The 22584-nt window shown below is 42.9% G+C and overlaps 1 protein-coding gene across 2 annotated transcripts in view; it reads right to left on the minus strand.

The window, feature by feature from the left end:
* Nucleotides 1–22584, minus strand: part of GRID2 (glutamate ionotropic receptor delta type subunit 2) — a 997067-nt gene that overhangs the window by 355033 nt on the left and 619450 nt on the right. The gene's annotated exons all lie outside the window — the stretch shown is intronic.

The following is a 22584-nucleotide window of genomic DNA, read 5'->3' on the forward strand; positions in this document are numbered from 1 at the left end:
TGCTACCAAAGCATTGGGTTTATTGTTTGGCTTGCTAATTAAATGTGGCATTACAGTGCATTTCTAGCATGATGAAGCAGACTAGGCCTCCTTTGCATTCATTATTGTGTTTAAAAGCCCAAATGGTTTTAAGATGTAATGCTGTATCATCAGCCAGAAAAAAACAGTAAGAGTTCAGTTGCTTCAAACAGTATTCTTTATACATGAAGTTGGGTGGTGGGGTCACTGCAGAAGCATGCTTTCTGCATTCTGTTCCATTTTCTCTCCAAAGAGAAAAACTGTTTGGCTCAGGATTTGGGGCCAAAACACTAAGGAGTCAGACGATGAGGGAGCTTCCTTTCTCTGTTCTGTAGCCATATTTGAGTCCAGTAGCACCTTAGAGACCAACAATATTTTGAGGCTATAAGATTTTGAGAGTCAAAGTTCCAAACAAAGGGTAAAGATCATGGTAAAGATCATGGAGATTGGGGGAAATTCCTAGAGTCATTCCTAGAGTGTCATGGCTATGGCAACTGGAAGGGACTAGATTGAGACACTATTTGTCCCAGGTATTAATCCCAGCTGCAGTATTCATTAATGAGTGGTTGAGTGTGCTTTCACTGCTGTCTAACATGTCAGTGCATGTTACACAATGATCTGTTCAAGTTACTTCTGCTATAATCTATAATGATGACATTTGAAATGTGTAGCATCTCAGAGGCTTCCATCATGTTAGGTATCTCAGCTCCCCTGCCCTATATTCCTTGCAGTTGTAGGTGGCAGGGAAATATGATGGTATCCAGCCAGAGGTGGGATCCAACCAGTTCTCACCACTTCTCTAGAAGTGGTTACTAATTTTTTTGAATGCCGAGAAGGGGTTACTAAAGCAACCTCCCTGCCCAATAGGGACTGGAGGTGTGTGTGTGCAGCGGCACTACTGTTTGAATCCCACCACCCCATCTCCTTAGCAAAGAAGGGGGGATGGGACACCCCCTTTGAGGGTCCATAACTTTGGACCCCCTAAACCAAACTGCACCAAATTTGGGGGGGGGGTCCAATCAGGATAGTTTCCAGATGATACCCTTAAATTTTGGTGCCGATACATCAAAAATGCGCCCCCTGCAGGAACATCCCAGAAATTTGCCCAAGAATCTTTGTTCTGCATTGAGTTTTCTGTATTGCTGTCAATGGCGGTTGCAGGCTGGGGGTGCACATTTCTGAAGGCACAGTCTCAAAACTTTCAGGGTCTCATCAAGAGACTTCCCTGATGGTACCCCCCAGGTTTGGTGCAGTTTGGTTCAGGGGGGCCAAAGTTATGGGTGTAGCCCCCATCTCCTATTAGCTCCCATTGGAAACAATGGGGGATGGGGGCACCCCTTTTGGGAGTCCATAACTTTGGACTCCTTGAACCAAACCTCACCAAACTTGGGGGGTAGCATAAGGACAGTCTCCTGATGATACGCTGAAATTTTGGTGCTGATATGTCTAAAAATGCACCCCCTTCAGGCACCAATGTCCTGGTGCAAAAACTTTTTTGGTCATGGTGGAATGGTCGCCCATGGGCGGGGCATCCAACTCAGGTTTTGCCCAGGGCTACAGTTTGCCTCGTTACGCCCTGCCAGGACTAGTGAGAATGCACAGTACACTTGTGTTCTGCCAGCTGCACTGGTTACCAGTTGAATTCCAGATCAGATTCAAGGTTTAAGTATTAACTTTTACAGCCTTGAGTGGTCTGGAACTTTTGTATCTTTAAGCAGCATCTTCACATACTCTTCGTTCCTCTGGTAGCAATCTCCTGGTGGCCCCTGGCTCCAAAGTCATTTGGCTGGCCTCAACCAAATCCAGGGTCTTTTCAGCCCTGTCTCCAACCTCGTGGTTCCTTGCCATCTGATATTAGGGTCCTGCAAGATCTTAATAAGCTCCACAGGCATGCAAGACAGAAATGTTTCACCAGGCCTTTGGTTGAGGCAGCTATGAGCCCATCACATCTTGCTGCCCCCCTGACCATTCTTCCTCCTTCTCCTCTTGGTCTGAATAGTGATTTGATAGATGATGGGACAGGGTTGGATAGTTTTTAGGCTGTGTTAGGATCCATTGTGAATTAGTTGCCACTTAAAGGATTCATATTTACATTTGTATTTATATTTTAATAGTCAAGTGATATTATTTTTGAATTGGTTTTATGATAATTAGTTTAAAATGTATGTAAGCTGTCGCAAGCCCTTTGGCTGGGAAAGGGTAGGCTAATGAATCCAATAAATTAATAAATAAATAAATGTTTGCTCTGCTTCTACGATTCCCTCTCCCCCTTTTTTTCTTTTAGCAAATCTCCTCTCTCTCTCTTTGCTCTGGTACTCTACTGAGAACATGTTTATATATACTTAATAAAAAGAATTTTCTAGTTAGCGAAGCAGGAATACCCTTTCCCCCCAGTCCACATTTAATAAATCACATACTTTAGCTGTATTCTCATCTGATGAGAAATGATCTGAAAATGTAAGAATTTTGCTGTCCTTCACTCCAGTTTTCTTCCTGCAGCTCATTATAATAATAACGGGAATAATTTGACACAGGCATAAGATTTCCCTTGATCAGCTGTTATTAGGGACACATTTACACATTCATTATTATATTAAAAGAGTTTTAAAAACCCCAAAGGCAGCACTAACACAACCCAGATCCAATTATCTGTCAGTACAGCAGTGATTACTTGGACAAGACGTGCCTTTTACATTCATGACCTAATGTTCCACAGCGCCCTTGTCTCTCCCCTGAGTTTGCAGTTTCCTTCATTTAGGAAGTCCATAGTAACATCCACAGGGAGACAAGGAAAGCAAATGGAGTTATGCTAATTAATAGAGAGGGACACTGGAAAAACAAAGAATACTTCAGTGTTCGTAAATTCTGTGAAATAATTTGAACGGACTGTTGGAAGCCTATTTATTTATTCCCTTCATTCATGACCTGCCATTCTCCCCATGGGCACTCAAAGCAGTTTGCATCATTTTCTCCCCTCCATTTTATCAACCCAACCATCCTGTGAGGAATGCACATTTTATGGAAAGAAGAAGGAGGAAAGTGGCAAACAACAAACAACACTGGAATACAAAACCCACCACAAATATAACAAGGGTAAAACTTCCTTCTCACCCAACAGTATTTTCTTACAACACCGAGTCACCCTCCCACCTTGGAAAGTATAGTCAGAGATCCAACAATAATAATTCTGATGTCTAGTATGATTATACAAAACACACTTATTTGAGAGACAGCATGGTATAGTGGTTAAAGTGTCAGGCGGTTTCTGCACGGGCTGAAAGCAACGGCTTCAGCCCGGTAAAACACCGTTTTGGCGGGGACCCTTCGCACAGGCGCCGCTGCCAAATCGATGCAGCAGCGCTCTGTGCTTGCCAAAACGGTGTATTCAAAACTCGCTTGGGGAGCGAGTTTTCCTGCAAACACCGGCTTCCATCCACTGCCATGCGAACGGCAGCGGGTGGAAGCTGGAGTTTTCCCCTCCCCTCCCCGGCCCCAAACGCCTTGTTACCTTCTGCTGGCAGCTGCGTCACTCTATCGTCGCTCTGAGGAGGGAAGGGGACACACCCCCTGGTCTCCGGTGCTTCAGCCGTCGCTGCGGCCATGGGGGCGTGTCCCCTTCCCTCCTCAGAGTGACGATAGAGTGATGCAGCTGCCAGCAGAAGGTAACGAGGCGTTTGGGGCCGGGGAGGGGAATACGCGGCTGTGCGGAGCTTGCTCCCACAGCTGCGCATCCCATGGGGCCGTTTGTGCGAATGGCCCCAGAGCCTGCATCGGCATGATTAATGCTGATGCAGGGTCTTTCCCTTGGCTGTGCGGAAACCGCCTCAGATTAGGAACTTGGAGGCCAAGGTCTGAATTCCCACTCTGCTATGGAAGTTTGCTGGGGAACTTTGGGCCAGTCACACATGCTCTGTCTAACCTATCTCAGGGGATGCTGTGAGGATAAAATGGGAGAAGAATGAGTTCCCACTGGAGAAATAGGTGGGATATAAATAAAGTAAAATAAACAATAAAACAAATAAAGTGCATAGAAATGCTGAGTCTTACTAATATTCATGCACATGCACACAAACACCCTTATGTATATATTCATGCAATCATAAATTATGCCAGTAATCCTAACAACACTAGAATTATACTATCAGAGGACCACTGGGTGACACTGGGCGTTCTGAGGATAATTTTGGTTGGGAATCTGATGCAGACTAAGGGAGATCAGGTAAGCAGGTCAGTCCAAAGGAGCAGGGGATAGATCTGTTGCAGTCAGGCATGGTGCCGCTTACTGCCTCCAAAGAGGTTGCTGAGGGAAAAAAAGCTGATTAAAGTTGGCTCTGCCCCTAGGAACGCCTCCAAAACACCCCCATTCATATCTGCGTGGGCTCCTGTGTCAGAGGAGCAGCAGTGTTGAGCCTTCCACAGTGTCCCATCTTGGAGTTCAGGTTCTGGTTTTACACAAATTGTCTCCTAAAATATATGTGTAGAATTGTTGCACAAAAGTATTCAGAAAAGTTTAACCTGCTATAGCCATTTTACAGATTTGCATACAGAATCTACATTTTTAATTATTATTATATTTATTATTATTATTTATTTGACTTTTATACCGCCCACCCCTGGAGGGCTCTGGGTGGTGTACAACATTTCAATATAACATAAATAAGCAAAAGGAGCCCTCTCAATAAAGGAGCTACAGATTTTTTTTAAAAAAATTGAAACCTGGGGATTCAGACAACCTGTTTCAACTTTAGTTACAACTGGATATCAGACTAATGATATTTTCATGGCATTAAAAAAAAAGAAATGCAAAAGTCATGGGCCCCTTCCGCACATGCAAAATAATGCGTTTTCAAACCACTTTCACAACTGTTTGCAAGTGGATTTTGCTATTCCGCACAGCTTCAAAGAGCACTGAAAGCAGTTTGAAAGTGCATTATTCTGCATGTGTGGAATGAGCCATGGTTACTAGGTGGGGTGGTCAAGCCCAGGGAACTGGAGCAGAGAATTATGGGGAACCTGACATGTGGTAGCCTTATTCCTGTTGCACTTTATCTACAGCTCCACCAGCAATGAAGAAATCATAAAATCCTGGCCCCTGTGAAAAAAAACCCACCTGATACAATGTACAAGACAGCAAAGCACGGCTCTGTAATAGCCTATGGTTTGCTCGCAGCACTGGATGCCACAAAAGACGAGAAGTGGGGCATGCATGCAAGAAGTGGGGGATGCAAAAGATACAGGGATCTAGGCTCAGGCCTACTACACTTCCACAAGGCTATCCTTGGCAAAGGAGAGCAATAAAGAGAAGTCATATGGATGCAGAGCATGGAGAAATCCATTTTGTAGAGGGCATATAAAGGCACCCAGCAGCTTAATGGCCCACTCCTCAGATGCTATGCATGTTTGGAATACATCTGTCTACAGTGCTGGCTTCATGACAGCAAATAGTGCACTGCACATATTAAAGAAGAGGGACAGATTGGAAATTTCCATATGAGACAGAAAGCTCATCGTGGTGTTATTTATGCAACTCACATTCTGAGCTGGGGAAAAAAAATGAGTTAAACTATAGAATGCATTCCTAATGAGGGCTGGAAAAGCATATAAAACCTGAAATCTTTTCCTCAGTATATTAAATGAAACAGCATTAACCCCTGGCAAACCCTTTCCATAAATTCTTATGGAAATGTGAACAGTTTTTCAAATACGCTTAAAAATCTTTGCGTTAGAAAGAGAGGACTTCAAGGCATGTCCAACTATGCAGGCTCGGAATCTACCGCAAGGAAAAATAAACCATTCACGTTCACTTAATTATTAAATATCTGATGAGTACCTCCCACCAGTGAGTTTTTGAGTGGATTTTATTAAAAAATTGCAAGATAGTATGGAGATTGTTTAGAAAATGCATACTAGGAGCAAAACAATTACAACGCACTGTCATGCCAATGTGCTGCAAGCACGTTGGCCAGCAACTGCGATTTGCTTCCTGTGAGTACATGAACAGCAGAATACGTAATGTGACTATGGAAAAAATGCTGCCATAATTTTTCTAGGAAATACAGTTCTGCAGACGTGGCTCTTGATGTGGAGTCCAGAAGCCCAAGTCCTGGTCCTTATGCCCATAAGAATGGAGAAAATGAGTTGTGATCTCATATTTGTAACAAAATCAGTAGCAGTACTTTACTAAGCAGCGTTATGCCCTTCTGAGTCTATTGAAGTTAATGCACTTAGATGGGTGCAACATCACTTATAATTATGCTTAGGCTTACCAAGCCACTGCTAGTGGAGGGAAATTCCCCACTACTTGCAAGTGCTTCCTGCAAGAAGCTATTGGGAAAGCACTGTAATGAAACCTAATATAGAAATATAGGCCCCTTCCGCACACACAAAATAATGCATTTTCAAACCACTTTCACAACTGTTTGCAAGTGGATTTTGCTATTCCGCACAGCTTCAAAGAGCACTGAAAGCAGTTTGAAAGTGCATTATTCTGCATGTGCGGAATGAGCCACAGAAAGAAATCATTAGAAATTTATGTTATGTATAATGGATGTCAAATGTATTAATAGTTCCTATATGTTGTAATAATAAAAAATTCTCTAAATTATTAAAAAAATACTTGATCTGCTGTTATTTAAATAGGCAAACTACAAAATGAACACTGCATAGATTTTTTTTGCTGTGTTTATTTTGGGTATTGAAGAGACTATTACACACCTATGCATTTGGGTTATATGTTCAAGACACATGCATGTCCAAATGTTTTCTGAATGCAGGTTTCAGCTAGTCCCTGATTACATGGGGTACTTCTAGAAAGCAAAGAGCGGTCCCACAGCATCTGAAGAATAGGAGTTTGTGAATATGCATATTTTGGTTCAGTTTATTTCTCTCCACAAAAAGCACAGCTTTAAGAGAGCAATACAAACATCAACCCAAGATAAACTTGTCAGGTTCCTGAGGGAAAAAATAAGTGTGAAAATAATAAAAGGGAAAAGTGTGGGAAACAGGCAGTATTCTGGCACACTGACCTCACTCTCCATGTGCCCAGAAGTGATGTCATCACATTGCCAGGAATGCTCTAGCATTTGGGCAAACTCTATGATTACACCTAGTAAGTCTCCTGCTGGTTTCCCACTGGATTCATTTTTAACATTCAAGGATGGAAAGCAGAGCTGTAGCGTGGGGGGGGGGGGCTGTGCCCAGGGCACATGTGCACCCTGCGTCCCTGCCACGCCCCCTTGGTGCTACGCCACTGATGGAAAGTCCCAACACTCTGGAGCTCAAGGGTAAAGATGCCATATAATCCAAAAGCTTGTATAACCAAGCTCCAGGAAGTTCCTCATCCCAGAAGTCTCATTTTTCAGTTTTCCGTTGCTTATTAAATTCCTTAGTTTTTTGCGTTTGGTAAAAGACTCCCAGAAGCCTCAGTATTAATTGTATTTGTATGTACATATGTGTAAAAAAAGATTTAACACTGAGGCTTTGGGGAGTTTTCATAAGCAGCAGAGCTAAACAACAGAAAGGTAATGGGGTATTAAACTTTTGGAATTTGTGGCTTTTCCCTAGAGTGCCACAGCAATAGGTTTACCCATTGTGGAGCCTTTCAAAAGTAACTCCTTGTGAAAGCGTCCTCAGAAAAATGCTTTGTCCAGGACCAAGTTTAGCTGCATTCGATGCAGATGCAACAGCTACACTCCAACCTGATAAAACTCAGAAAAAATTCCACGCCTAAAACATCCAAAACTCCATATTCCAAAGTAAATGAAGAGAAATGAAAGCATTAAAAATGTTTATGCCCAAAGTCACTAAAAACCTACAGATTCTGCACAAGTCCAGGAGAGCTCTGGAGCCTAATGGGAAAGGGAGGCGTTCAACCCTTTAGTCTGTGTGACCAACATGGAGAAATCCTCAACCCAACCAAGCAAGAACTTATTAAAGAAAAAAATATCATAGTAATCATGGTCAGTTTCTAATAAAGCCAAATATTACAAGCTGTTTATACTCACATTACAAAGTGGGCTATTTTGAAACAGATGGTGGAACACCTGTCAACTTGGTCCACCTTGTGATCGACTGTAACAATTGAGGATCCTATTATTTGATGGACCATTCCACTGTTCATCCTTGTTTGGCTTTTGCTGAGTCCCAGCTTTGAAAGGACTCCTGAGCGTGAAGGGGGTTTAGGGGGCGGGGGAGAACAGAAGCTGATCAGCCCACCATGTCTGCTTTGATCCAGCCATGTCTCTCCCACCTGGGATGTGGGATTCTTTCTCTCCTCATTCCTCCTTCCCTTTTCCTTACTCTAGTTGGGTGTACTTTCTCACTTTTTGTACTTTGGCTTCCTGAGCTGTCTTATCAGCTTATTAGGCACCTGCTGTTTCAGTTCTGTGAAATGTAGGTTGTTTTGACCTTGGGGAATGTCTCTGGATCTTGTCTCTGGGCTGTGGGACTGGTGATCCCCCCCACCCCGCTCAGCCCAGGAATGGGTAGTCAGGGGAGATGTCATGTGACATGGGGCATGATGTGGAGTATAATAGAGAGTGCTTGTCTGCTTCTGCTTTAGTTCTGGCAATATAAATCTAAATGCTTATTCCTGATGCTGTTTCATAATAAAGATGCCATCTGAACACAGAGTCTTGTAACTGAACAGTCCAGGGGAACAACAGAAATTGACTCTCAGTGGTCAAGGATCATCTAAGAAGGGGTAGTTTCTGTCCCTCCCTCCAGGTAACGAACCACCAAGTCTAATTACCACCATTATCATCACGGTGGGCCTCTAGCACCAGGTACTGCTCACCAGGAAGCTAAACATCAGCTGATTACAAACAGATTTTTTTTAAAAAGCCCTCAGAGTAACAGTGCTGGTGATTAATCATTAAATACACCAATCTGGCACATTGCTTTGTGAAGATGACATTGCACTTCATCAGATATGGGCGCCACTCAACCAATGAGCACAAAAGCGGATGAAGCAGGGAAGCAGATTATTATTTTTCTACAGAATGTACATCGGGGAGAGATTTTGCCAAGTGCAGGAAAAAAAATGCTGTCAAGAAGACAAGGGATGAGCGAGGAGAAGCCATCTGTCACTGGCAGGAACTCCAAAACTTCTGAACATTGGGAAGAGCCTAACAATTTATCAGCGTTTTCTTCTGTCATTCACTCTCAAGCCTTCAAACAGGCTAAATGTAAGACAATCTGAAGCAAACACGCCGGCAATGCCACCAGTTTACAAGCTTCTCTCATTTGTACCGAAAAAAAATCCCCAAGCATTTGAAATAGCTGCCCTCCATGACGACTTAGAAATTGAGTAGAATGATACAAAAATAAGCTGTTCAGTTTGCTGTCACTCCGAGTGGTTCCGCTCTATTTTACCAGTTGTCTTTGGGGTATGTCAAAGTTTGCGCTTTTACCAAATGTGCACAATATTGGTTCTACAACAAAACCCAAGGGGACACGTAGTGTACTTTATGAGTTATTTTTCAGAAACGATAGCTTGGAAATGCGTTAAATACAGACACAAATGTGTAAATGAAATCCTTGAGACAGATCTGCACGTTTTTTATGCTTTCCATCACGACGTCTGACTGATAGTCTTTATTTGGTCAAGAGGCATCGTTCATCTATTGATACTGCTAATGCTAAGATCCATTTGCTCATTATGGGTCTTTGAATGTTTCATTATTTATTCCTATAGCACAGTGCTGAGGGAAGCAGGCGGGGAGTCTGTCAGAGTGCTGCAGCCAGGGACATCACAGGCCTGCTGAGCTGCCTGGGAGGATGCTGCTGCTGGCTTGGGGGAGGCACAGGTGGCCAAGATGCCCCCTGCCCCCACAGCATGCTGAGCAGGGGGATAGGGATCCTGTGGCTGGTGAGGGATGCTTGGTGGCGGCAATGGGGCACCATGGGACTTCTAGTACTGGCTCACACATGCATGCATTATGAGACTTCATCCATGCATATTTACAGTAGGCATATCTGGGGTACATTACCCCATCAAATAAACAATATAGGTGTATCTCTTGACCAACTTCTACTGATGGATGAAGGACAGGCGTTTGGAGTTTTGAAACAACGCACTCTTGACATCGAAGGGCAGCATCTTACAGCTGGAGCCAGTAGAACTTGCTCCCCCACATTTTATGGCATCTCACCACCTTTGCCGGGCTTTATGCCAAACTACATGAGTAATCTAACCAGTCCACACCTTCGTAGATACTTCATGCTTGCTCGGCTTAATGTGTTACCAACTGCCCAAACAAGAGGCAGATATCACGGCATCTCACAGGAGAACAGGGCATGTTCCTGTGCAGCGGGTCTACCCGAAACAACTGAACACGTGCTCCTTCAATGCAAAGATTTGGCAGATTATCGGTCACTTTTTCTTGAGGCCATCCTGAAGAAATTTTCAGCGAGATCAGACAGGGATACAGTTTCATACTTGCTCAGTGACCATCATCCCCACACTACTGAGTCAGTTGCCAGGTTTTTAACTAAGGCACTCGGATCAAGAGTGAAACCTTTTTGTAAGTCTTAGTCTTTTGGTTTTAACATATTTTGTATACCACCACCTTTTCTATGCCATTAAAGGTTTTTGTATTTGTATTGTATTACCTCACCCACCCCCATTCTAGCAACTGGTCAAAATGGTTGACTGTCTGGAGGAACCTGGTTGAGGGTATTGCGGGGGTTTATGAGGGCATTTGAAGGGATTTATGAGACAAAGTACACCTATCACACATGCAAGCCCTATTCTTGCAAGTGACCTCAGGGAGTTCCATGTTCCCCACTGGCCATGGCATTCCCCAGATATCAGAAGGTCCAGCTTCTTCAACAGACTTGCAGAACCCAGCTCCTGACCTCTGCTCTTTTGCTCGGGTGTGAAATCTGCACACAGGCTGATAGTGACACTCACACCGGTCCCCATGGCCATTTGTGGCTTCCTTTTACCTTTCGTCAAGCCCGTGATTTCTGTATTTAAAAAGTCACACCACCATCTATGCGCTTCTGATGCCACAGTATAAATATAATTGTTTCCAGACCATCCAAATTGCTTAACCCAAATTTAATGCAACTTCACCGCAAACACCAATTGAGAAGTCTGTTCAGAACTGTAAGCTCCTGAAATACAATGTAATCCTTTCGTCATGCCAGGAATATTGAACAGAACAGTGTTTGCAAAGGCCAGACTGCAAAACTGACAACATTATGAGGCATACAATGACAACTCCCCTCCACCCTTATAGCCATGTGTGGCACGATCTGGAACTTTTGTTTCCTACGCACAAAAATTTCCCCTTACTTTCTGACAGAAGTCCAATTCTTCGCAACACCGTAAAAAAACCATCAGACAGCATCACATAACTCACAGCAGTAATACTGCTTAGACAAGACAGAAATTGTCATGGTGTAGTCCCATTGGGTTTTTTTTTTTTGCAGGCTTGGTTGAGATTGAGGCATTGCCGTATCCTGATCTAAACATCCACAGCCTGTGCTACAAATAACGACAAATGTTTGTTTGACTGCAGCCCTGGCTCCCCATTTCCAACTGGAATGGCAGTAAGCATCTTTTAAAATCCAGGACAACCAGCCAATGTTATCGATGCTAGTGTAGAGCAATTGACTGCTTACTGGCAGGACTGGGTTGCTGGATCTCTCCTGCCTTTTTTTTCCTCCCTAAAAAGTCCACAAGTGAGATGTGGTATTCGGTTCATTTAGGAGCTCAGGCAAACTATAACAGCATCATCTCACAGTGTCATCGTATGCTTTTTCTAAGACTGTTGACTTAAATGAGCTTAGAATAATGTAACTCCTGCTTAGAACTGCACTGTAGCTGTAATCTAGAAAAAATGCGCCATCAGAGGAAACTATCACTTGTTTGCCCATCTACCTGTGGGGGAGAAGAACGTTGGAACATATATGGGGCTTTTGAGAGAGAAATGAAAATATGGTGTACTTGAGAACAGTAGGGGAAGTGTCAAAACGATGAAGGCTGGCTTAGTTGATTTAAAGGCAGGAAAGAAGTAGGAGAGAGAGAGAAATTGCACTGTTTGATGCAAAGCTAGGAGGAGGAAGAGATTCATTTAGTTCCCTGTGGGGCATGTGCCCAGATTCTCAGTGCAAATCTCTGTCCCTTTTTGTTCACCTTTCCCCCAATTGCTATTTTATTAATCTTCTGCTGTGTTATCAGGGTATCTGTACCACAAAGTCCTGCTGAGGACACAGCGTGGGCTATCCTGTGTCTCAGCTCACAGCCCTTGAGCTTCTCAGCAGAGAAATCAGTTGCAGTTTCATAAAGCACGATTGTGCCTATAAAGCTATTGTCACCACAGGCTGGGAAGCAGCATTAATCTCCGTTTCTGAACAGCAGACAGGCGCATGAGCAGACAAACATACAATTGCCAATGTAATTAAGAAACACAGACCAAGGCTGGCTCTTTCCTGGAATGCTTTGTCTTCTAAAAGAGAAAATAGAGGGCACTGTGGTATCTTCCTTTTCGTTGATTTTTGCGGTGTATTTTCTGTTTGTTTTTTCCACCTTCCTTTCACTCTTTTAACATCTTGAATAGCTTAGCTTAGTTGAAGGTTGTCAGAACTAGGGAGTTAAGTAGGATTTGCCACAGTGCGTAGTTGGCTGGGATACCACCAAAGAAGACTGGGGTTGCTATGTGGAGGAAGTCAATGGCATACCACCTCTGCTTGTCTCTTGCCTGGAACACCCTGAGGATGGGGTTCAAATTGACAGCATGTCCTTCTTCTTCTTCCTCACTGTTTTTCTGTCTCTCTTGTTTCTCTTTGGCTGATTCCGCATGGGCCAAAAACAGCAGTGTGAAAACGGTGTAAAAGGGTTTATACTGTTTTCACACCAGTTTCACACCACTGTTTTTGGCCCATGCGGAATCAGCCTTTGTTTCCTCCAGCTAATGCTATAAAGTTAGTACTCCACCTGGAGAACCAGGTAACACAGTTCACCCATCCCAGAATGACACTATCAATAGTATTTGGGAGCAAATCCTTACCCTCCTTATCATACCATCTAAGAAAAATTCCCCATATAACATAGCAACTCTATCATGATCATATTTCTTACTCTCTTTCTACAACACAATGGCAGGTTCAGGAACGCACAATAACAACAGTGGACTATATACAATATATCCTAAGTGTTCCTATCAGTGGCAGCTGGAAGAAAATGGAGAGCTTCTGTAGCCTGGTGTCTGAACGACTAACCTGTCAAACCGACGTTCTGTAGTTCAACTGTTTCCACTATCATAAACTCCTCAGTGGTAGAAAGTACAGTCAAGCAGTAAGCAGGGCTTAAGATTTCTTAAATAATGTCTGTGAGTTTCTTTGATTGCTCAGAAAATGCTACATAAGCTCAGCGCAGGCAAGGTGGCAGGTGTAATGGGATCAAATGAGATGGAGATCCTTTAAAAGCTCCTTAAAATCTTCAAGTAGAACTTCTCCAGAGGTTTGATTTGGATTGGGCTCAGATTAGAAGGAGAGAAGGAATTTAAAGCTTTACAACTGATTTAAAGCATATAGATAAAGAGCTCAAAGAGGGGAAAGTTGAAAGAATGGGTGCGGGCAAACCAATTCTTTTCTGCTGGAGCAAGAGGAATGAGGGGCCCCTTCTGATTTTTGAAGAAGGCTATGCTAGGGATCACTGACCATCATGTACAAAAAAAGCACATGATACATGAACTGGAGAGCAAAATTGGGCAAGATCAGTTCTGTTTTTCCCCAAAACTAAGATGGAAAATAGTTGCACTGTATGTTTGAACGAAGGCAAGAGTCCCTATGCTACCACTACAGCCATGCCATAGATTAATAGTAGAGTACACACAATGCCTGGAAAAGATTTCAGGTTCTGTCACTGACATCTTCAACTAAAAGACATCAGAGATGAGGTATTCTGTGGTCTACACATTTAAAAACTGCTGCCATCAGAAAAATATAACGTGGAGCTAGAGATTCACATCTGGGTCATCTTCAGTTCCTAAGGATAGTAGTGTTTATACATTAGCCACCTTATCTACATAAAACATATAATGTAGTTTCAACTTCTACTGCAAATATCTGCTCATGCATTATATTAAGCATGTATGTCTGATTTGGTTGCAGATAATACTGAAACCACCACCACAGACAGCTCTGAAATCACACGACTGAGTTACCAGCTCTCTAGTGCACTTGAAGCAAAACCTTTATTGTTCAACTATAAAACTGGCTGAAGGACAAGTACAAACCACTCTATATTTATTAAGATGAAGTTAAGAGGTTAAATGTGTTCATTTCACTGGTGATGCGAACCCATGAAATCCTCCATAAAACCAAGCTTGACATAGTAATGAATAATCTCCCCAGGTTCACCATGAAAGAGGCCAAGTGTTTTGATCAAAGGTTGATCAAACAATCTTTGCTGACAGCAAATATCTCCAGATTTGTGCACTTGTACTAAAAACTCAGAAATGCATTGATGTAAACAGCTGCAGCAGAAACAAAGGTCACTATACTTTTGTATGTAAACCAAATGCTTCAAACATCTGCTTTAAAATAGACTCTGGATTTCGGCCTCTTACCTCTAAGAGTAGCCTGGTCACTTTTCAACTTACATTAGCATAAAAGCCAGCTAGCCTTCTTTTGACCTACTTTTGATTCTAGGATTTCTGTTGCTCTTTAAAAATTTTAGTCTATTTATCAGAAGGGATCATGGAATACTAAGTTCGCATGACGATTAGTTTGCATGTATAAACAGAAGCACTTGCATTATCAAGTTGCTTAAATGACTACAAAGTAATTGCTACAAAGTTTTAAAAAGAGGATGGAAAGGAGATGAGATCAGAAGCACTTTGTTCTTGTAATCAGATGGGCCCCCACACTTTCCTCAAATCATCAAGGCAGGGAAACCACTCTCTTACCCAGCTTGTCAGATTTTCCCTCCTTTTTCACCTCAGGGACTAAGCTGCTTGTGGTTTTGGTAATGTAAGGTAATAAAAGCACTTTCCCTCGGTGCCATTTTACTCCTAAAAGGTGAAGGATGCCCTTTTTTTAAAAAAAACCACCTTTCTTGGCAAACTCCTTTATATAAGGCACGGATAATAATAATACTGAGGCAGAGATAACTTGAATAGAATACAAGATTTATTAACAGAGAGGAGATGGGAATGGGAGATGAATAACTTAAAGGAAGGAATGGATGAGGCAAGAGTAATATATATTTACACAAAGAGCTTTGGCAGAGAATAAGCAGTATTTGTTTTCAGGCACAGGCTTAAATAAGTTTGTTCAGTTTCAGTAAGCTTAGGTGGTAAATTCAGATGTTCCTTAAGATGGTACAGTTACTTAGACTTCAGATGGTATCCTGGCTAATGGATGTCCACACTGGGTTCTATTAGGCTTGGTACATTTACTTCACTACCCCCACTCAGCTTTCACAGATAGAAAACCCTGAAAATAAACACACACACAAACACACTGACATTTAAAACTTATATACACGCACACATGCACACACACACACACACACACATGTTACTGCCAGGAAAATATGAAAAATATTTTCCTAAGTTTATTGCTAAACTACACTGGCTAAGGACCAGAGCAAAGAGACCAGTGGATCCATGTGTGGCTGGACCACATGTATGAGTGGGGATGGGAGAGAGAGGGAGACAGCAAAGTTTGAAAGCAAAGAGGACTACGAGGAGGAATGTGATAATCTAGATGAGATCCCACCAGATTGTCTATCTAGGAGAGTGAGATGCTGAGCTCTGTTTTTTGGACCAGAGATGGTTAGGGTAAGTGCTTTGGAGATATAGAATCATAGAGTTGGAAGAGACCCCAAGGGCCATCGCCCAACCCCCGGCAATGGAGGAACACACAATCAAAGCACTCCTGACAGATGGCCATCGAGCCTCTCTTTAAAAACCTCCAAATAAGAAGACTCTACCACACTCCGAGCAGCAATGGAGGATTAAAAGCAGGACTTCATAAAGGTTACATGACTCATAAGGCAAGAGAGAATTCATAGTTAAAAGCTAAAACACATTTCATGAAAGGAAAAGGCAATTCATAGGGAATTCATAGCTAACTAATGAAAACATAAGTCATATTAATTAAAACCATAAACTATAATCTTAAAACATAAAACATTTGGTTAAGAATCCCAATTCATGGGGGAATGATTTTATAAGAAGATATAAATACAAATTCATATGATGGATGGAAAAATACAAAATACAATGAAGCTGTGTTACATGAGTTTCTCATGAAGTCTCTGTTCACCCTCTGAGCAGCAGTGGGGTAGTGGTTAAGAGCAGGTGCATTCTAATCTGGAGGAACCAGGTTTGATTCCCTGCTCTGCCGCCTGAGCTGTGGAGGCTTATCTGGAGAATTCAGATTAGCCTGTGCACTCCCACACATGCCAGCTGGGTGACCTTGGGCTAGTCACAGCTTTTTGGAGCTCTCTCAGCCCCACCCACCTCACACGGTGTTTGTTGTGAGGGAAGGGTAAGGAGATTGTAAGCCCCTTTGAGTCTCCTACAGGAGAGAAAGGGGGGATATGAATCCAAGCTCTTCCTCCTCCTTCCTTTCTTTATGCACTCAAAGCAACCAATATTAGCAAGTGCTCCCCTCCCCATGAGTCTATATACAAATCATTCCCTGATTTTCGATGCCCCCCCCCGGTCCAATGGAAGAACATTTGTGGAGTTGTGGAAATGAAATGAAATGCCAGCCAGTATAGTGGCTTGGGAAGTGAGGCACACCTTGAAGACAAACAAGTCAAGGGTAGAGTAGAGCATTGCATTGCAAAGACTGCCTAAGGTTGACAAGGGAGTGTTGACAAGGGCTGATGGGACTTGTAGGCAGGGCAGTCTGCAAAAGGCTAAAAACTGAAAGCATTAGTGAGTCTATCAGCTCAGCCAAAACTGAAGACACAATCTGAAAAAGTGGCTTTGGGAACCGAGTGGCTTTGGGTTACCTCGCCATTTAAATTAAGGATAAGAAGTGCCTTGGTGTCTAGCCAGCTTAAGGCATGGCTAGCAGCAGGGCATTATGATCTATGCACAATGAACAAACCAAACAATAATTGTATAAAACCAGTAAGCATGTAGCAGATTAAGCAAAACAAAACCATGCAACTTAAACATATTGGTGCAAGAAAGCAGAATGGAAAATAGAAATACTTCTCAAAATATACCCACATCAACTGAACAGTGAGTTGTGAAAGGGACAGACCATAAAGATTTCCCAAAGCAAATATAAAGTCTGGGGATTGAAATTTCGGAACCTGGCAGTTTGGCAGGCCCCCACACAGGTAGAGTGCCCAGAGTCTGCATATGCACAGAACTCTTTCTCTGGCCAGTCAAACCCAGAAACTGACAGGCTGCATCCCTGTCATCCTCCAGGATCAAACAGTCAGCAAGAAACATCCAGAAAGGAGCCCGCCTCCCTCCAGACAGGTGGTGGTTTACCCCCATTGCCTGGATCTGAAAGAACTGGTATTTGTATTTTAGCCTAGAGTGGGCCTGGTAATGGGTCCAGGAGAGGCTATTGCCAATAATTGGTCTCTCCACTTTTACATAAAAAACAGGATAAGGGGAAAAAAACTTTAGCAAGGGATTGCAGGGTTAGCTGAGTCTGCAAGGAAGGGAAAAGAAAAAATAGGCGCAAGGCAATGGACTTTTTATTTGTTGCACTGGGCTAGCTCCAGAGGTGCAGCAAGGGGGAAAAACACCCGGTGCACCAGGGCATCCTTCGCCCCGCCCCGCCCCGGAATGCCGCTGCCATGCCCCCGGAACACCCCTGGAACACCCTTGCCACACTCCCACAGGGGCGCACGCTTGGTGTGTTGTGTACCCCCCGTTAAAGCTATGCCTCTGGCTAGCTCCACCAGAACATTCAAGCAAGCTATCTGGCGTTTAACCCAAGCAAGGGAGAAAAAACAAAAATAAACATAAAATGATCAGAAAAGCCAAAATAACAATGATGGGATGGAGCATGACATTAAAAGCAGTAGTTGCATGCTCAGACACCCCGAACAGGGAGTCCCATCAGGAATGCTAGAGGTTGGCAGGATAAGTACTGACACTGGTCTTCAAACCGAGCAACCCCACCCCCCCTTGGGTTGGTCTGGCAACATTACCTTCTCAGCCACCTTGCTGGTTCCTCTCTCCCTTTGTAAAGCCAAGATCCAGCTTTGCAAATGAGGACGGAAACCTATGGTAGGTACACTAACCCCTTTACCTTCCCTTCCTCTCCCCCCTTCCTCTAGGATGGGTGAGCCTCAGCCAGATGGCAGGCCCCCTCCCTCCCTACAGTACAGACCCTGATGAACCAAGGACCTGAATTAGTATGAGGCAGCTTCATGTTCTTTTAAGCAAAGGAGAAGTTGGGGTGGTAATACTCACAAAAGGGGCAAAAGCATCATCTCCTTCCTATGATTATGAGCAGAGCAAGTCTAATCTGGAAGCAAAGATCATTTGACCTACATAGGTTGACTGTTACTGAGGTTTCTTTGCTGGTCTCCTTTCTTTGGCCAGCATTGGGTGATGGTGTACAAACTTGACAACTGACGGGTTTCATTTTTCATATTTAACAGCTTGAGTCCTAACAAGTAGTCATATTAATATTATTATAGAAACACAACGTTCAGAGGATGTTGATACAGACAGGAAAAGAATGTGAGGAAAATGCTGAATGCTAGAATTGATTATCTTGAAACAGAGCACATATGTCTCACATATGCACGTATGTTTCATCAGCAGTTTGCTGCAATTTCCCATTACTTAATTTGAGTAAGTTCTTTAATAGTTAATTATTTTAACAGTGACAATAAAACAATAATTATTAACTGTTTTTTTTAAAAGTCCCAGCTTGAAATTCAGAACAGCAAAACACACTATCTTGTTGGCACAAAATGATCTGGAAAAGATAAGGCCCATTATCCAAAAAGCCCATTTACTCGTATATAATCCAGTGAGATGTCCAGAGATGCTCCTGAGGACTAATTATATATAGTCTGAAGCACTGGGGGTGGGGATGAGGGGGGGGGAATAATGCAACAGCCAAAAACACTTAACGATGTAATTTACATTGAATGCTGAGACTCTTGTAATAAAGTTTGCATTGAATCAAATATTATAATTGTTCCACCACTAAATAAGACTATTACTGGGAAGCAGACTTAAAGCCCAATTTGGGGGGGAGGGGATGAATCTGCCGGCGCAGGGCTGCATTGGTGGGCTTGCCCTCCCCAGGGTACTTACCCAGTAGAGGGGTAAACCCGCCGGCAGGCAGCCGCCGTGGACCTCCATGGTGGCCAGAGAGGCATGGCTGGGGGTAGAGCTGACATTAGTCAGTTTCCACCCAACCTTTGCCTGCCAGAATGCTGGGGCTGGGGCCTTGGACTTGTGCCATCCTTTTGGATTGCACAGGCTTACAGAAGAAGAAGAAGAAGAAGAAGAAGAAGAAGAAGAAGAAGAAGAAGAAGAAGAAGAAGAAGAAGAAGAAGAAGAAGCAGAAGTAGAAGCAGCAGTAGCAGAAGAAGAAGAAGCAGAAGAAGAAGAAGAAGAAGAAGAAGAAGAAGAAGAAGAAGAAGAAGAAGAAGAAGAAGAAGAAGAAGAAGAAGAAGAAGAAGAAGAAGAAGAAGAAGAAGAAGAAGAAGAAGAAGCAGAAGTAGAAGCAGCAGTAGCAGAAGAAGAAGAAGCAGAAGAAGAAGAAGCAGCAGAAGAAGCAGAGGAGGAGGAGTAGGAGGAGTTTGATTTATATTCCCCCTTTCTCTCCTGTAGGAGACTCTAAGGGGCTTACAATCTCCTTGCCCTTCCCCCCTCACAAAAAACACCCTGTGAGGTGAGGGAGGCTGAGAGAGCTCCAGAAAGCTGTGACTAGTCCAAGGTCACCCAGCTGGCATGTGTGGGAGTGCAGAATTCCCCAGATAAGCCTCCACAGTTCAGGCGGCAGAGCGGGGAATCAAACCCGATTCCTCCAGATTAGAATGCACCTGCTCTTAACCACTATGCCACTGCTGCTCCCTAGAGTTTAATTGAGTGCTTTTCAGCAGTAGGGAGGCTTTTTTTGTATTTTTGCCTCCCCACACCACCAAGAAGCCCTCTTCCATTCTGGAGAACCCGGTTTGATTCCCCTCTCCTTACTATGACAAATAATATTCAACACTTTCCTAATGCTTGGGATTAGGTGATTATAATTTTTGTTCAACCTGCCTTTATGTAAAAATCAATGATCTTGTTAAGTCTTCACATTATGAGTTGTGAATCTTCCAGCATCCTCATTGATGAAGGAAACTTGACACCATGATTCAGATTTTGCATACATCTTCTAAGACTGAAAATAGACATTTTTATTTTCCAAGCTTTTGCAGCATCGCCTTTCATCAAGAGATAAACACTGTAGTTATTAGCAATTTACAAGATTTCTCGAAAAGTACTGAAGTATTCATTGGTCATTCTGAAATTCTGTTTCTCCTTTATGTCTTATGGGCATAGAGGAAAGGTTTCCAAAATACAACTGTCAGTCTGATAGGGTCAGTGTTGGATACCACTGTGCAAGGCCGCCAAGGGTCAAGTTTCATGTGTATGGAAAGATCTGAAGGGTCAGAAGGAGATAACATCACCACAAACAGGCAAGAGTTCATGTTCTAAAAGCAGCAGTTGAAGTCTCAGTGGCCAGAAGCAGACAGATTAATCCAGAGTAAACATGAGGTTACATCTGAAGGCATTAGTGTGACAAAAGGGAGCAGGTGCTCAGCAAGAGAGGATTCTCTTCTGTGAAAAAGGTTATTCAGAATGAGAGCTTTTCTAAAGATTGGTGGAGCTAGGTTAGACCTTAGGGTCAGCTGACTTGAGTGCTGTTGTAATTGGCTGACTGGCAGTCATCCTAAACAGAATCATACCCTTTTAAGCCCTTTGATTTAAGTGGACTTAGAAGGGCTATATCAACTATTATAATAAAATGCGTGGTTCTCTTCAGGGGCACAGTTTAGGCTTCAAAGCTTGTGGTATCAATGCAACTTTGGTAGCACAGAAGGTAAGATGGTATAGTCTGGTGGCAGGAAGCTACACCTGTAATAGCTGAAGAAAAGGATCCCACCTTCACTTAATTTTAATGATAATGTCCTGAGAGCCAGCATAGTGCCGTGGTTAAAAGCAGGTGGGCTCTAATCTGGAGAACTGGGTTTGATTCCCCACTCTTCTACACAAGCAGTGGACTCTTATCTGGTGAACTGGATTTGTTTCCCCACTCCTACACGTGAAGTCTGCTGGGTGACATTTGGACAAGTCACAGTTCTCTCAGAACTTTCACGGCCCCACTTACCATACAAGGTATCTGTTGTGGGGAGAGGAAGGGAAAGGAGTTTGTAAGCCACCTTGAGATTCCTTCCAGGAGAGAAAGGCAGGGTGTAAATCCAAACTCTTTTTCTTCATCATCACTAACCTATGGGGTGACATCACATAATGAAGTTTACTAGTAGACTATTGATAGAAAGCTGAGTCAGCCTTGAGCCAGCTACCTGAATCTGACTTCTGTTGGATCAAACTCAGGTCATGGGCAGAGTTTTGATGCACTTAAGTTTACAGAATTACAAATAATAGTGAATGTGATGCCAGCTTTGAATTCAACTTGTGCTTCATTCCAGTCCATTACTAATATAAACATATAAATCAAAGAAAATCTCCACAAATTATCTTCAGCAGAGCAAGAGGACATTAGTCACTAGTACAAATGCAATAATTATTTTAAATTGTACATTTAAGTTAATTAAGGGTGCATTAGCTTTCATTAATAAACTTTTTCAATGTTGTTTCTGCTTTCTGTTCTCTTAAGGGCAACTTAGTATTTCCATATAAGCCAGAGTTATTTGAGCCTTGAACACTGTCAAGTGATCCTGTATGCTTTTTTCTGTGGAGCAACCCTACCACTTCCTTGGTGGTCTCCCATCAAGTACTAACCAGATTCAATACAGCTTACTTTGTTAGGGCAGAAGAGATGGAGCAAGTCTAGGCCATCAAGATCAATTTATTAGAGTGTTTCATGACAGAGGCAATCTTCCCCACCAAACCAATAGTCTGAATTATATTCACGCTGTCCAGGGCCAGAAATGGCAAACCATGGACTGAGGCAGAAAAACACCAACACCTCACTATCAGCATCATGATGGTAACTTGCCAGCAGAGAGAAAGGCTGCGCTGCTCTTGGTTACACCGACAAAATTAGCAGGTGGAAAGGCGAAGCATCTAAGTGTACTAATGAAATAGCCTGAAAACCTTCTAATTTCCTACCTCTCTCAGAGTTTACTGTGAGCCTGAAATGTCAAGAACAGAACAAAAACAACATGGAACAGAATCATTACAAAAGATAAAAGGAATGAATCATCCTATGTTCATGGTGGGCGCAAGTCATCCTGTGCCATGAATTTAAATGGGAGAGAGTTAAGCCTGCGATTTAAATTACCTCTCATTGAATGTAATCGCACTTAAATATGCTTAACTTTGGCTGTTTGTTGTCCCATCGTATGTGGCTTGCAATTATACTCTTTACCCTTCTCTTTCC

The sequence above is a fragment of the Sphaerodactylus townsendi genome, linkage group LG10 (genome assembly GCF_021028975.2).
Source record: "Sphaerodactylus townsendi isolate TG3544 linkage group LG10, MPM_Stown_v2.3, whole genome shotgun sequence".
Classification (NCBI taxonomy): Eukaryota; Metazoa; Chordata; class Lepidosauria; order Squamata; family Sphaerodactylidae; genus Sphaerodactylus; species Sphaerodactylus townsendi.